The sequence below is a fragment of the Carettochelys insculpta genome, chromosome 33 (genome assembly GCF_033958435.1).
Source record: "Carettochelys insculpta isolate YL-2023 chromosome 33, ASM3395843v1, whole genome shotgun sequence".
Classification (NCBI taxonomy): domain Eukaryota; kingdom Metazoa; phylum Chordata; order Testudines; family Carettochelyidae; genus Carettochelys; species Carettochelys insculpta.
Window position 1 is genome coordinate 1,700,886 of NC_134169.1, and position 15,095 is coordinate 1,715,980.

Sequence of the window (15,095 nt, forward strand, 5' to 3'; positions counted from 1 at the left end):
GACCCACAAGTGTGAACTTTGGGTCCTTTCCCTTCCAGTCACTGCATTAATGTCCTCCAAACACCCCAGGGGTGTGGGGCTTTCTCTAGCCCTGGGCGCCTTCCAGTGCAGACCAAGTGCCTGTCTGGTGTGCGCTTTGGTGCCACACTCCCGACTGCACCATACAGGAGGCCTGTGATCTGCAGGGGCGTCAGATGAGATGATCTCTGCAAAGAGCCTGTGGCACAGAGCAGCCTCTGCTGTTCCCATGTGCAGCCGGCTAGAGCCCCAGAATGTCCCTGAGAGAGTGGGGGTGACACAGGGGTAGCAGCTCAGCCATGCGAAGGGGCTGCCAGGGGCAGGACATGAGCCCTGCTGGCCAGGGGCAGGTGTGGGAGTGACATCACAAGGGCCTTTTACAGCACCTCAGCCGATTGGTTAAAAGAAGTTGGAAGGTGATGACCTCATAGAGGGTCCCTGACACCAGCCATGTGGGACAGGCTGCAGGGCTGGGGCCATCTCAGACACCCCCGGGGCTTCCCCACAGGGAGTCTCCTTCCTCCGCTCTGCCCATGAGGCTGGAGAGGAATCAGGGTGAGGAAAATGAGCATGAGAAGGAGCCTCTTTGTCCCGTTCTCCTTCCCTCTTGACTAACTGCGCTGGGCGACCGACGTTCACCTGGGTCAGGTCAGAGCCTGATCCAGCTGATGCTGAGCAAATTGAAGGCTGGGAAAACACTCGGTTAAGGTGCTGCCCTCCCCAGTGGATGAATGAATGAATGAATCAGGTTCCTCCTTTCCACTCCCATCGCTCATAGTTGTAAAGCACAACAGTCTGTGAGCCACGAATGCCCCTTTCTCTGGAGAGTCACTAACAGGCAATTTACCACAGAAAACTCTCTGCAAATGTGTGTTCAGTCTTTATGAAAAAGAAACGTGTTCTACTGACTGCACCGGCTCTGCGCTGAGATCAATGGTGTCAGCATTCATTTGTTGTGCAGAAATTGCCGTAGGTGTGTGAGGTGTTCGGGAGATGTAGCAGCACCAGTGAGAGGCTTGGCCAAGATTCACTCCAACAGTCTGTTTTCTTTGCATCTCACCTCCTGCAGCCCAGATAACAAAGACTGGAGTCCGGCCCTTGTGAGCACTTTGCCCCACACATTTGACTTTTGCCCAGCTGACAGGCACATTTGACTCTTTCTACTCTGTGATAGGCTGTATGGAGCAATTTATTTGTGATCTGGTTAGCTCAGTTGGTAGAGCATGGGAATCTTAATCTCAGAGTCATGGGTTCAAGCCCCATGCTGGGTGCTTCTGTTCTTGCACTAATGTATTCAGCCTACCAAACAGTTTTCACTGTTGTCCTGGCCTCTGGCAGGAAATGTGTGTTCTTCTCCTTGGCTCTAGTACAAACAAAGACAGCACAAGGAGGAGTTGTGTAGACATTCTGCAGCCCTCGACTTGGAAGTAGTGGGGTCTGCCATGGCAGGAATCAGCTCTTAAAGCTGCAAGGACCTGGAAACCCTGAATCAGGAAGCTGAGACCATGCAGGCAGCAGCCATACCATGAGGTGCTCCTCCAGAGACCAGATGTCAGCCAGCCCCCTGAGTGCCCCCAGGGCTCCCCCACCAGGCCATCCCATGGCTCTCAGGCCTCCAGCCATTGGAAGAGGAAGTGGGGCCCGTCCTGCACTGAGTCTGAGCTCTGTGACCTCTGGAGTGAGGAGGAGGTGCTCCACGTCATGGGAAGCAAGCAATGGAATGCAGAAGTGTTCAACCAGCTGGGCAAGGGCCTGACCCCCTGGGGTCACCCTTCCTGCCCACCTCACCATATCAGGAGTAAGGTCTAGTAAGGAGTTGCAGCAGGGTTATGCCTGGGTGCAGGACTTGGCCATCTGGCCCAGGGGCTGTCCCCAACACTTGCCCCTATTACCGGGAGCTCAAAGCCACCCTGCGCCCCAAGGACACCTCCTCTCCCCTGGCCTTCCTTGATGCCATGGCTGAGGTGCCCCAGCAGGATGTGAAGTCTGAGTCTGGACCAGAGCCCAGCTCCAAACCCCCAGGGCCACAGCAGGGACCATCCGCCCCACCATCCAAGTAATCCAGCTCGGAGTTTGAGCTTGTGCTGGACGTCCCCTCCCACAGCTCCAGCCAGACATCTGCCCAATGGTCCTTCCCAGACCATGGCGATGGACTGTCAGGCATGAACCCCACAGGGCACACGCCCCCAGGGCATGACCCCCCCACATGCCCGGGCACACCACAGCCCCACAGATAAGGCCACGGCCACCAGCACCCATCAGCTCCCTCACCCTCAGACAGCCCCATGTGCCCCATGTCACCCCCCCGCATGTAAACAGTTAGTGTATATAGTTATCCCCCCAGTGCACATAGTTAGTTCTGATGGTGTTTGTTATGTTCCGTGGTCAGAGCTGAGCTTTTTGGTTGTTTAACAAGGAATCAGTTTTGTTTTTCACACACCCCACCATGTGTTACGTGTGGGGGTGGAGAGCCGGTGGTGGGGGCAATGGGTGTGTGGTTGGGCTGGTGTGCGGGTGATGGCGGCAGTGAGTGAGTGGTGGGGGGGGGCGGGTTGCAGGTGGTGGTGGGATTGTGCGGAGGGGGCGGGGGGGCACCTGAGTGGTGCTCACTTGATCCCCCAATCAAACTACTCCCATAGGGCCTCCCAGACATGGACCCACTCTTGTGGAGGGGCCTGTGGGACAGGAGACATGTCCCAAAGAGGCATTCCACAGCTGCTGAGAAGCACAGAAGAACTCAGGGCTTGCCCAGGGTGGCACAGTTGAATGGAGACCTGTCTCAGGGCCTGTTGCTGGTGCTGTGGAAGAACCTATTGCAGTAGGGGCATTGAAAGATTCATTCCCCATGGGCAAGTATCTGCTCTTTTCCCAGCTGTGCACTGCCCAGCCTAGGAGCTGGGAGAGACCAGAGCCCCTGATTCAGCCTTGGGAACAGGCCCTTCCTCAGAGGCAGCTGCCCATGTCACTGGCTGCAGCTGACACAGGGGTGCCCCCACCTTGCCACGCTGTCTGGCTGGGGCACTGAACCCCTGCACCCTGGCTGCTGGGGACTGAGGTGAGTGTAGCACTGTTGGTCGACACTGGAGATGGGCTGGGCCCTGTCAGGCAAATGAAATCATCCCACCACCCACCTCTGGCAGCCAGAGCTCAGCTCAGCCTCACAGAGTTGGCCTGTGCTTGGAGTCTGCCCAGCATAGGAGCTGGGAGGCAGCCGGCTCAGCCGTTGTAGAAGTAGCATCACACAATAGGACTGGAACTCAACAAAGCTCAGCAGGATGGTGCCTATAAAGGCTCAGTGAGGATGGGATTCAAACCCTGCAGAGCACAATGGATTAGCCGTCCATCACCTTCACCCCTTGGCCGCCTCACCCAACGTGCCTCGAAATTTTTCATATGTCCCAACTTCAACCCTGCCAGGAAGTCTGGCCGGGGACACGGGATGGGCAGGTTTGGCCCAACAGGGCTACGCTCACTCCTGTCCCTTGCAGTGCTGCTTCCTGGGGCGAGCAGGGCCCTGTGGTGCCCTGGCCTGGGAGCAGCACAGCCCGGCCATGACCATTCTCTACTCTGGGGCTGGGCCCTGCCCCAGCTCTGTGCATGTGTCCCTGCTGGGTGGGTACAGACCAGGGCCATGGGCAGGGTCTGCAGCCTTTGTGTCTCCTCCTGACATGCTCTGCTCCTTTCCAGCTGCTCTGTTAGCACAGCAGCTCCAGCTGGATTGGCCCCTTCTCTGCCAGGCCTGTCTGTGAGGTAGGGAGCTGATGGGAGGCAGGTTCAGGAGCAGGCTGTGGCTGGGAGGGAACACGTGGGATAGGGCAGGGGCACTTGCCTGGCACAGCTTCTGTTGGAGGAGGGGCAAAGATAGTTCTGTGGTTCCCAGCCAGTGACATCAGTGAGGGAAAACCCTTCAAGTACGTGCCAGGAGAGAGCTTCTGTGCAACAGCAGCGATGCATCTGCTGGGCTCCCCTCCTGGACAACAGGGTCTGGTTCAACTTCTTCTGTCACATGGGTGTTGGGCTTGTCAGAGAGAGAGGCTGCAGCAGAAAGAGATGAGCCCTCAGGGGCATAAGAGAAAGTGAGACAAACACAGAGGCTTGTGCTTCTGCCTGGTTTTGAACCAGGGACCTTTTGCATGTTAGGCAAATGTGATAACCACTACACTACAGAAGCTCAACTTGCCCAGTAGGTGTATCTTGCCCTCCCCTAAATTGCATCTTCAAGCCACTGCTTGCCCTGCTACATGTGGATGGGGGACCTAATAGAAATTGAGGGGAGTCCTTTACCAGCTCAGCTGCTGGAGGAGAGGGAAGCAGCTGCACTCACGACTGGGACTTTCAATAGCAGCTCTTCCAGAATTGAAGTCCCAAGTGGTTATGCAAATGAGACATGCAATATTTAAGACTGCACCTCATTTGCATTTCCCATTGGCCACATTTCCATGCCACTTCCAAAAGGGCTGGGCAGTGTAGCCACAGCCTTCCTGTGTAGATGCTCCACAGGACTTTTTGAAAGAGCTGCGGCTTTTTTGGAAAAAAACTCTCTTGTGCAGACATAGCTGTGGGGAAAAAAGTGGAAAAGCAGAGCCAGGCTCCAGCTGAAACATTTGCAACAGCTTCTAACAAAGAAATGTGTGTGTGCATAACAGAACACGAGAATTCTTTTAACAACTACAGAACATACTAATGGTTAAACACCAGTTTTATTCTCTCTCCTCACACTTGCTTTAGAAAAGTAATTCTCAGCACACTGAAAGGTCTATTGAAAGTTCCTTGAAAGAGCTATTTCCTTGGGCCATGGCTACAGTTTTGAAAGGGAAACACTAATGAGGCTCTGCCATGCCACATGGAGGAACCAGGAGCACCAGCAGCTCTGCCGACATCATGGAAATCATCAACATGTACTTTGCAGATCATATCTAACATGCACAACACCACATCCTGTCTGCAAGCAGTGGCCACCACCAGGTGCCCCATGAAGGGTCAGCAACAAGACACCACTTGGGAACTGAAGCCAGGATCCCCTGCTTACAAAGCAGGTGCTTTAACCAGCTAAGCCTTGGAGCTCACCTCCAACCAAGTGCTCCTGTCTGCCCACACCTGACTCCCACCAGCCCCACCTGGGCCTGCTTCGCTCTGCTGGAGTTTAGATCCTCTCAGACAGAGGAGCTGGGGAAGTTGAACTCACAAGGGGGGTGACTCTTTGCACAGGTCTGCACTAGAGAATTAGGTGGTGTCTCTCAGGGGTGTAAGAAACTGTCCCCCACCTCTGGAAGAAAACAGACCTACTCCAGTGCTCAGATTGTCATGGCAACCACAGGGCTTTTATGGTCCACATTGGTTGGGGAAGGTCCTTGGCCAGTGAAGACCCAGAGGACAGGTGTCCTGTGACTGCTGTACTGGGGAGACTGTGGTCAGTGCTGGCAGCTCCCTAGAAATGGGGAACTGGCGACATCTGAAAGATAAGGTAATCACAGCCCATGACGCAGGTTAACCTTTGTTTTAAACAGAAATCTTTAAGGGCAAGGAGGCCGGGGTCCAGCAGCTTTCGAACCCAAATGGGCTGTTTCTTTGCAGGGGGCAAAATGTAGGAAATGGAAGGCGGCACTGGAGAAGCTTAGCTCCTGGCTTGACACTGTCTTGGAAAAGAACGGAAAAAACCACCAGTTCTGTTGGAGAATGTGGGCATTTATCCCAAAGCCTCTCGCATGCTTAGTGAGCGCTCTACCAATTCAGCAAATTACCCTGTGTCTGTGCATAATTTCTGACTCACCCATCTTATTCCAGAGGCCAAAACATCCCTGTGGCCGCCCATGGCTGCAGCTAAGGGTCGCAAAGGCTGTGTTTGCACACCAGTGTTGTTCCTGAATAAGCGGTTCCAGAAGAGGTATTCCAGAGTTGTTGATTCCGATGTAGCGCAGCTGCACACAACGTGGAGTTTGAAATACTGCTCTGCTATTTTGACATTCAGCATCTACAAACAATGGAGCCTGTTTTTAAGCTCCTGTTTCAAAATAGCTATTTGAACTTGCTCCAATCATGGTCCCAGGAGATGCCCAGCCAAGACTCTGCTCTCTCTCTCTCGCTCTCTCTCTCTCTCTCTCTCTCTCTGTCTCCTTTGAGCTCCTGGCCTTAGGCAGGAAAAGTCTCTTCTTGTCCTCAGTTGTAGAGGGGAAAATTTGATATTTCTATCACCCTCAGAAAGCAGAAGAGGATTTTCTTCTCTTCAGTTCTATCCCCACATGCCCCAAGAGGACAGAAAACAACCCTTCGCCAGCTCACTGTCCTCCTCAGCACTCTGTCGTGTTATGTCTTTCCACATCAGCTCCATTTGTGCCCTGGACCTATAAATGACCTTCACATAGCCAGGAAAGGAGGAGCTCTGAATCTGAGTTATTCACTTACATCAGGCTCCGCCTAATTCTTGACCTTCCCCCTGACCCCTCCACTCTCTGATTTGCTCACCTTGATTATCTTTTTCTGATTTGTCCTCCTTGCTTACTGTTTTTGGTTCTCTGTGCCTGAAATATTGAGTCTGTTCTGGTCTGGCTATGGTCTGAAGAAGTGGGTCTGTCACACGAAAGCTCACCTCATAAACCATTTTGCTAATCTTTAAAGTGCTACTTGACGGCTTTGTGTTTTGACAAGGATAAGGGTTTGAACACTCTGCCACTCGAGCTAACTCCTCTGCCTGGGAGCAACTCTTAACCCACTCACCTTGTTCCTGAGCCCATAATGGGCCTTTCTCTGCCCCTGAATCAGTTCTGAAAGGGCCACTTCTAAAGCATTTTTCAGGTGACCTGAAACTAGCTAGCTTAACTGTTTGGTTCCTTGCAGTAATAACACCAAATTGGTGGGTTTAAGTCTGCTTGGGTCACTTGGTAGATAGAGTCCAATGTTCTCACTTAGCTCACAGGTGTAAGAGGGCAACAGAAGCTGGTGGGAATGTCCATTTCAAAGATTTGTGGAAGTGTAGACTCGGCCAATCAGAGCTCCCATCAACCACCTATTTAGTAAATATGTGCATAGAAGAATGCCAGGCCTCAGTTCTGCAAGCAGGCGGTTCCCACTTTGTCCAAATGACAAAGCACCTCCCAACGTTAGGTGAGGGTGATTGTGTATAACAACAAGTTCTGCTGAAGAACACCAGTTTGGTGCTGAAAAAGATGCTCTACTGTGGTCTGCCTGAGCAACTCATCAAACATTAAAGAGAACTGGGACTGACAGTTCCCCTTTCTCACCACTGTCAGGCTGCCCAGGTGCTCTGTGACTGCAAACTCAAGGTACTGTCTGTCCCTTCTTTTGGTCTTCTGGTCTCCAAAGGGGGGTGTGGGTTGAAATCCCACTCTTAACATCAATTCTATTCTCTGAATGCTCTGCTGGCCTCATTTCAATGTCTCTGATAACATTGCACCAGCCCTTGCTATGGGTTTCTGGTAGACGAGTGGCACGACGGAGGCAAAATTAAGACACGAACTTCATTGAAAAGTGATGGAGATCCTCTCACTTCTGCACTGCAGGCACCCAGTCATGTAGCCAGCACCTGTACTGGGCACTTATTTTCTGCTCTGAGAACTACACTAATGCCAGGTTTGTAATACACTAAAGGAGATTTTGCCCTTGTGGGTCACTTCCCCACCTGGCAGTTGTGCCCTGGGATAGCTGTTTGGTCTCAGCCTGTGGGCGGAACAATTCTATGCAAAGGGGAGGGAGCCCCACACCTGTCTGTGGTGCTTGTGGTGCCCTCGTGGGAGAAAGGGAAAGATGCTCAGTCCTGCCCCACACCACTCACACAGGGGATGGGAACTGTGGTGGGAGTGGCAATAGCCTCAAGGGGCTCAGAAAGAGCTACAGGTGGTAACTCGACCCTGTGACTGTCTAACATGAATGAGGGTAAATAGGGCTGCCAGGCTGGTGCAGGGTTGCTCTGAGGATGCCCATTGACCGTTTCCTCTCCCACCTGGTGGGCAAGGGAACAGCTGTGCCTAGGGGGCTGCATTTGAAAGAGGAAGTCAGGCCTAGGTACTGCCTTAGCTGAGAGAAAGTGGTGATGCCCATGTGAGCCGTGTCCCGAATAGGCAGACAGCGCTGGAGCAGGTAGGAGTCAGTTGCAGGTGGGTCATTTCAGTGGTAGAGAAATTCTGTTGCTCTATCTCAGTTTTCATTTTTTTTTGAAAGGCCTCGAATCCTTATTGCATCTAAAATAACCTCCAGAATATGAAACTACTGTAAACGATGCAGCAGAGTCTGGGTTTTCAGAGAGGGGTGAACCTGCTCATTCATCTCAATGAGGTGTTGACTTGGAAACCGAATGAGAACTCATGGAATGACAGTATTAGTGATTGAAGTGCTGATTCTCCAGCTAACGTCTGCTTCCATTGATGCTGGATGTAGCGGCAGGTATTCTGGCACAGCACAGTGAGGAGTCCAAGCCTATTAACCCAGGTGTAAAGCGTCCCTTGCAAAAAAATGAGGCGAGAGGAAGAAGAAATTCATTCCCTGTTTCGTACCAAGATTCTCATCTTCCTCCTGAGCACGAAGCCTTCCTGGGCAGGTTTAGCACTGCACAGGCACAAGGTTCTGGAGTTGGGGTGACAGCAGAGGGGTCTGTTCCTGTGGGCTCTGTGTCTGTGGGTAGGAGAGCAGAAACGGCAGCTGCTGGTCCAAGGCCATGTGCATTGGGAGCAGATGAGCTCAGGAGCACGCAGCAGGCTGGGGTCTCTCCATCAAAAGCATATTGCAGCAGGTGGTGATTGTGTTCCCCCTATTCCAGGGAACATGGGTCGTGTTAATGTCGTGCTCAGGGCAGTGGAGGTAGGGGGATAGAGAGGGTATGAGGGAACACCCGGCAGAGGTCTAGGACAGTGGGTGAGGCACAGAAGGGTCTGAGAGTTCTCTGTTTGACCCTTTTCCCCCAAGGGTTGACCTGGTGCCTGTAATTCTTCCTGCCTGCACTGTCCACCCAAATGCTCCCTCACAGGGCATGTTTTGCAGCTCAAGCCACAGAGGGAGGTGTAATTGTCACCAGCTCAGGCTAAGGGAGATGCTAAACTGTGGTCCCAAGCCATGTAAGTCCGGGGCTTAGCTGGGCAGTGGCAGTCACTGGAGTAGGGGGCGGAGAGCCATGAGCAGCAGGTGGGCAGGCCTGGGGGGAATACAGGAGAGAACAGCAGAACGCAGGCTGGTGGGAGGAGAGGTGAGAGCAGGAGGCAGACTGCAGCGGAAGAGGCAGAGCAGGGATGGGAAGAGGTGAGCTGGGAGTGAGGGGAGAGCACAGGTGGGACCTCAGAGGGAGGAGGCTGAGCAAGTCATCTGGAGGGGATATGGGCACAGTGAGCAAACCAGTGCCTCCCCCATACTTCTACAGAGCTCCAAGTGCTCACATGAAGCCTCCACTTCTCGGGACCTTCCCGCCTTGGCACCAGCCATTTGGGAAGAAGGGGCTTTTGAAGTCCAGGGGTCCTTTAGAAAGGCCCCTGTTTACATGGGCAGGGTGCGTTTGGAATGTGGCACTTTTGAATCACTCATGGACACCTCTATGCTAACGGGGAGCTGCATATTCATGGCAGCACCTCATTCGCAGCTGCAAAAATCCCTCATTACCTTTCCCCTTTTGAAAGGAGGGGGCAGTGGAGACAGGCCCTGTTTGTGCCTCTCCTAAGTGCTGTGGGAACAACCTCTGGCACGCAGAGAATCCATTCATGGTCTTGCATAATGGTTTCCTGTTTTATTGAAGGGGTCCCAGTTGGTAAGAAGGAAATGTTGAGTGGATGTGAACATTGTTGGTTGGAAGGTTTGGTTGTGTTTTGTCTCCTCAGGAGAAGTGCAAACTGGGGAAGCTATTGTACCATTGCTATTGATGAAGTTTTTAAAAGTTCCTGGTGCCCTTTGCTTTCCCGTTCTTCAAAGGGAAAGTGGCTGATGCACTGGCTTCTGAGAAGACTTTAGAAAAGTGTCCAAAATGTCTCAGGAGGTATTTTCTGCAGCTTGACACTTATCACCTTTGCTTAACAAATAAGTAGTCACTTGTTCAAAACCAGACAGAAACCTTCCTCCTTTCTCTTGTTGTTTCTTCTGTGGGATCAGCTAATTTCTGAAAGAATCCTGAACAGCTCTGCTTTCTTCCTCATTGCTCTTTTTTCTTTCATGAAACTTTAACACTTGAGGGATAGTGGGGAATAACAGCCAAGAAGAAGTCCCATCACTTGAGCACTTGATTGCCACGTATTTAAGAAATATGAGCATAGAAGAATTCCAACCCTCAGACTGTGTCAACATAAGTGAGTTCTTCTGAAAGATTTTTTGAATGAAGGGGGCTCTTTCAAAAGAGCTCATGGATTGTCTTCACTCAAAAACCATTCTTTTGAAAGGAAATTGAAAGAATGCGTTGCTCCTTCTGCAATCAGTCGTCCTTTCCTGTTTCAGGAACAGCACCTCCTTTCCAAAGCTTCTTTTGAAACAACATGTGCATAAATGCTTTGCAGGGCCTGTCTTTTGAAAGAACCGTCTTCATTTAGGATCCCTGGTCCATTCTTTCGAAAGAGCGGGGGCTGTGTGGATGCTCGCTTTTGAAAGAGCAGATCACTCTTTTGATAGTCTTCTTTGTGTGTGGACGCACTCTTTGAAAGAAGTTCTTTTGGATGAGATCTTCTGGAGGGCTTCTTTCAAGGGATCTCTGTGGAGTACCCATAGCCTCAGCGTGGCAAACTGGCAGTTCCTCCTTCATCCATTTCTTTTCAGCTAATGGCAAAGTACCTCCCAGCATTAGATCATATTGGGGTGATTGCGTATGAAAGCCAGCTGAGCTGGAGAATGGCTCTTTGCTGTTGAAAGATTTGTGCTACAGATGAGTACAGAATGAATTGAGCCTGCCTGGCTCATCAAATATTAAGCAAAACTAGCATAAAGAGAGTACCTTCTTCAGCTGTGTCAGGATGGCCGAGTGGTCTAAGGAGCCAGACTCAAGGTACTGTCTTTCCTTCACCTGGGGGTTCTGGTCTCCTAAAGGAGGCATGGGTTCAAATCCCATTCCTGACATCACTTTCATTTTCTACATGCCAAACTGGCCTCCAGAGGCTCCTGGAAAGAACTGACCTGTCAGCATACTTCCACTGGCTGGAGTCTACCAAGCCTTGCTTTGGATTTCTGTTAGAGCAGTACCAAGACAGGCATAACTCTGACATGAACTTGGTGGGCAAGTGATGGTGAACCTGCAGTGTCAGTTTGACACTTGGAAGTTGCTGTGGGAGGAATATGTCTATTTGGGAAAGGATCCTGAGTCCTTATCCCAGCCATGTGCCTGGGCACAAAGAGCAATGGCCCCTGCATGAGGTGTGTCATAGGGATAAGAGTTACCCCCACCAAAAGCACCACACTGGTGAAGGAAAAGACTTCTCTGTGTTTAGGCAGCTGACATTCAGCTTTATTGAATTCAATAAGGCAACAGATGAGCTGAACTGGACACCAGTAAAGCCAGGTCCAGCAAGGCTGCTTGATGCAGCTAACTCGAGTATTTTATACCCTCCCACAAACAAGTCCAGAGCCAGAAGCAATTAGTTCGAGAAACATCAGTTATTTTCAGAGAGAAAACCGTTCTCAGCAAGGAGGAAGAGGCACTGGGGAGCAAGAGCCCCAAATGCAAGGAGTTCAGTGAGGCATTCCACTGAGCTCACCCTCCCTGCCAGGCCCAAACAGGTGAGGGAAAGTTCAAGCTCTTGTGCACATGCAGAAATAAGAAATAAGAAACAAGAAACGGCGTCGATCTAAGATGGCTTCCACAGCACCTCAGAAAAGAAAACGGCTGTGACGTGACCCAACCAACCCGGCCGCACACCCAGCTCAGCATCCCCAGCTGGCCGCCCCCAAACTCCCAGCGAGGCCCAGCACACAATGAACAGCCCTCCCTTGGCCTGGCTGGACACCCACAGACAATGTTCCCTCCAGCCTTTTCCACCCATGTGTGCAATAAATTTTAGACGCTCTGAACTACGCACCAATGTGCAGCACCAACAGAAACAAAAGCCTCAGTGGTGAGCGCTCTGCTAATCAGCTGGGCAACACTCGAGTCTCTCCGAGCAGTCACACAAGGGCACAGCTGACAGGGAACCCAGCCACAGCCACAGCACCGCACCCAGCCCTGCCCTGATTTGCCTCACTGCTGGGCACAAGGGCTCAGCTCCCTGGGATGCACTGAGTGAGGCAGCCGACTGGCGGGAGGGGTCCGATGCCCTCACAGCTGCAGGGCAGGTCACCCACCTGCCCCTGAGCTCAGCCCGTGCGGGAGGCAGCCGGACAGCTTAAGCAGAACACAGTGTCAGATGGGGGGAGGGTCCTGAGTGCTGCTTCCCAGCCGTGTGCTTCAGCCATGGCCCTGACTTCCTCTTATAATCCAGCCTCCCGGTCAGAGCTGTTCCCGTTCCCTCCACGGGGAGGGGAGATGGTCAAGGTGCTCTCCTGTGCCATTGCATATGGCTGAGCACAGAGAGCCCCAGATCCCCACCAGTCCCGTGCGCTGGGAGCCGGGTTGCTGTTTGAATTCTGTTTTGCTTAAGACGTCAGGCCTGGGCCCTCTGATTATTTACATGTCTCTGGCTTAACAGCTGGCAGGGTCGTTCAGCTGTGATGGTTGAGTGGTTAAGGTGTTGGACTAGACCTCCAATAGGGTTTTCCCTGGGCAGGTTCCAATCCTGCTCACAGCGAGGCCTGTGTTAGCCACACTCCTACCCTGGCAATGCAGACAGGCACTCTGAGCACAGCCTGAGCTTGCCACACAAAGGTGTCTGTGCCTGGGGCAAATGCTGAGGCTGTGATGCAGTTGCTGCTCCAGACACACACTGGCTGCTGCTGTTTGGGGGAGCCTCTCCGCCGTACAGCTTGCTGGAGGATCGAGGTGCAGACAGGTTCGAAGGAGGCGGCTGGGAGCTTTGAGTATCTCTGTGGAAAGCTGGTCCCAGGTGGGAGGGCCTGCGAGGGAGAGAGCAGGAAACGTATGTGCGGCTGATCCAAGAGGCGATGGAGGCTGGGGTGAGGCTGACAGGAGGTGGGACCTGAATGGGGGTAGCAGTAGCACAGGGCGGTCGCTCACGAAGGGCCAGGTGAGTGCAGAGCTGCAGCCTGTGTTTGAGGAGGTGAGAAGTGGGAGTCAGCAGAGGCTGCAAGGACAGGGGAGCTGTGTGAGCAGCAGGCCAGGAGAAGGCCCATTTTGCAAATGCTGCGCTAACGGAGCAGCTGCAAAGGAGCAGAGAGTGTCCGGGGAGACACAAGAGCTGCAAACCCTGCCCAGGGCCGCCCATAGCCCCTGTCTGTACCCGTCCAGCAGGGACACATGGACAGAGCTGGTGCAGGACCCAGCCCTAGAGCGGAGCCTGCCCATGTCCGGACTGTGCTGCTCCCAGGGCAGGGCACTGCAGCTGGGGTTTTGTTCTCAGTGGAAGCAGGGGAAGAGGGAGCTTTGGTCTGGGCCTCGCCCAAGGTCCTTCCATCAGGGTTTTCCTTTCCACTGCACAGAGGCTCTGGGTGCAGTGGGGTGAGTGGCAACTTGGGAAGGGTTGAAACAGCTCCCCTCCGCCCCAAGCCCTGCCCTTGCCTCTGGCTTTACCCCTTTCCTGCACCTGCCCCACGTGCCAGTGGGAACAAGGTTTGGGCTCCAGGCCTTGTGTGTGTCTCTGCGCCCTCAGGACTTTCTCCCACCCTTGGGGTTTGTCCCCTCACTCCCTGTGCACAGCCCCATGTGCTCCCCACTGGCACTTTCTCAGGAGCTCCCCACACTGCATTTAGTGCAGCCAGGGGCCATATTCTGCCTGGGCTGTTGTGCCGGTGGGGAAGTGCCCAGCTCCCAGGGCAGCAGGAGCAAACGGCACTTTCAACAGCCTTTCTCTGGGCACTGCTGAGCAGGGACCCCAGGGGCTCCAGGGAGGGACAGCCACGTGGACACCTGCCTCAGGCCCTGTGGCTGGTGCTGCAGACTGATCTATTGCTCTCGGTGTCAGAGAGAGGGGAGTGTGACATTCATCTCTACAGGGAAGTGTCTGCCCCTTTCCCAGCCCAGCCCAGCACCTGGGAGAGACCAGAACCCCTGAGCCAGCACTGGGGACAGGCCCTTCTCTTTGAGGCAGCTGCCCATGTGAGTGGCTGCAGCTGAGCCAGGGCTGCCCCTACCTTACCCCCATGTGTGGCTGGGGCACTGCACCCCAGCTGTGTTTGGGGCCGTGCTCACCCCAGGAAGCCGCACTGCAGGGGACAGGAGTGAGTGTAGCCCTGCGGGGCCAAACCTGATGTCCTGTGTCCCCGGCTGACCAGCCAGTGGCAGAAAGGTTCCTGGCAGCATTCACTTTGGTGAATATAAAAGGCTCATAGAGGTATCAGGTGAGGTGGCTGAGTGGTGAAGGTGATAGACTACAAATCCATTGTGCCCTGCATATTATGCAACCCTTCTATCAATGGCAGGTGCTTGCCAGAACAGCCGGGTTCAACTGCTGGGGGGTTTCTTGTCAAGGACACAACCAATCAGCTCAAGCCCCCACCCAGTGGCCTGGGACAATTTCAGCCCACTTGCTGGGTGCCTGTAAGGCGGTTCTCCCCCCCCGCCCCCCCGCACCAGCACATAGTCTGAGATAGAAACAGCTTATTTAATAGCAATGACCATAATGTACCCCAAGGTTACAGTGACAGATGCCGTGTGTCTAAGCAAAGAAGAGACAAACCCCTTTACCCAGATCCCATCCCCATACGCTGTAGAACCAAGTCTCTTTCTGGGGCTCTTGGCCCTTTACCCCACACACAGTTTCAGGGTGTACCTCCTGCGGTGCATCCCGAACCCAGAGCCCATAGATACGTCACAGGGGCAGTACGAGCTGCCCACTTGTCTGCAGCCTCCCACTGGCTGCCCCTCCTACAGGCCAGCCAGCCACCCACCAGTTGCGGTCATCCGCACTCTTCCTACATGCCATCCACCATCATCCACCGCTACGCCTACCAGCCAGCCACCTGCCAGTCAGCATTGTCCCTCCCTCACCCATCACACTGCTGGGGATTGCCCTGAAGTAGAAACCTGTGATTTCAGCTCTATGTGATCTTAGCTG

General features: G+C 53.3%; 3 non-coding genes across 3 annotated transcripts; 2 read left to right on the plus strand and 1 right to left on the minus strand.

Moving 5' to 3' along the window:
- Positions 1-4,116: 4,116 nt before the first annotated feature.
- TRNAV-AAC (transfer RNA valine (anticodon AAC)) lies at positions 4,117-4,189 on the minus strand. The gene has a single exon. It is a non-coding gene; the product is annotated as a tRNA-Val (tRNA).
- Positions 4,190-10,943: 6,754 nt separating this feature from the next.
- Positions 10,944-11,052, plus strand: TRNAL-CAA (transfer RNA leucine (anticodon CAA)). Its single transcript has 2 exons — positions 10,944-10,981; positions 11,007-11,052. It is a non-coding gene; the product is annotated as a tRNA-Leu (tRNA).
- Positions 11,053-12,630: 1,578 nt separating this feature from the next.
- On the plus strand, positions 12,631-12,713 carry TRNAS-AGA (transfer RNA serine (anticodon AGA)). Its single transcript has one exon. It is a non-coding gene; the product is annotated as a tRNA-Ser (tRNA).
- The last annotated feature ends 2,382 nt before the right edge of the window (positions 12,714-15,095 follow it).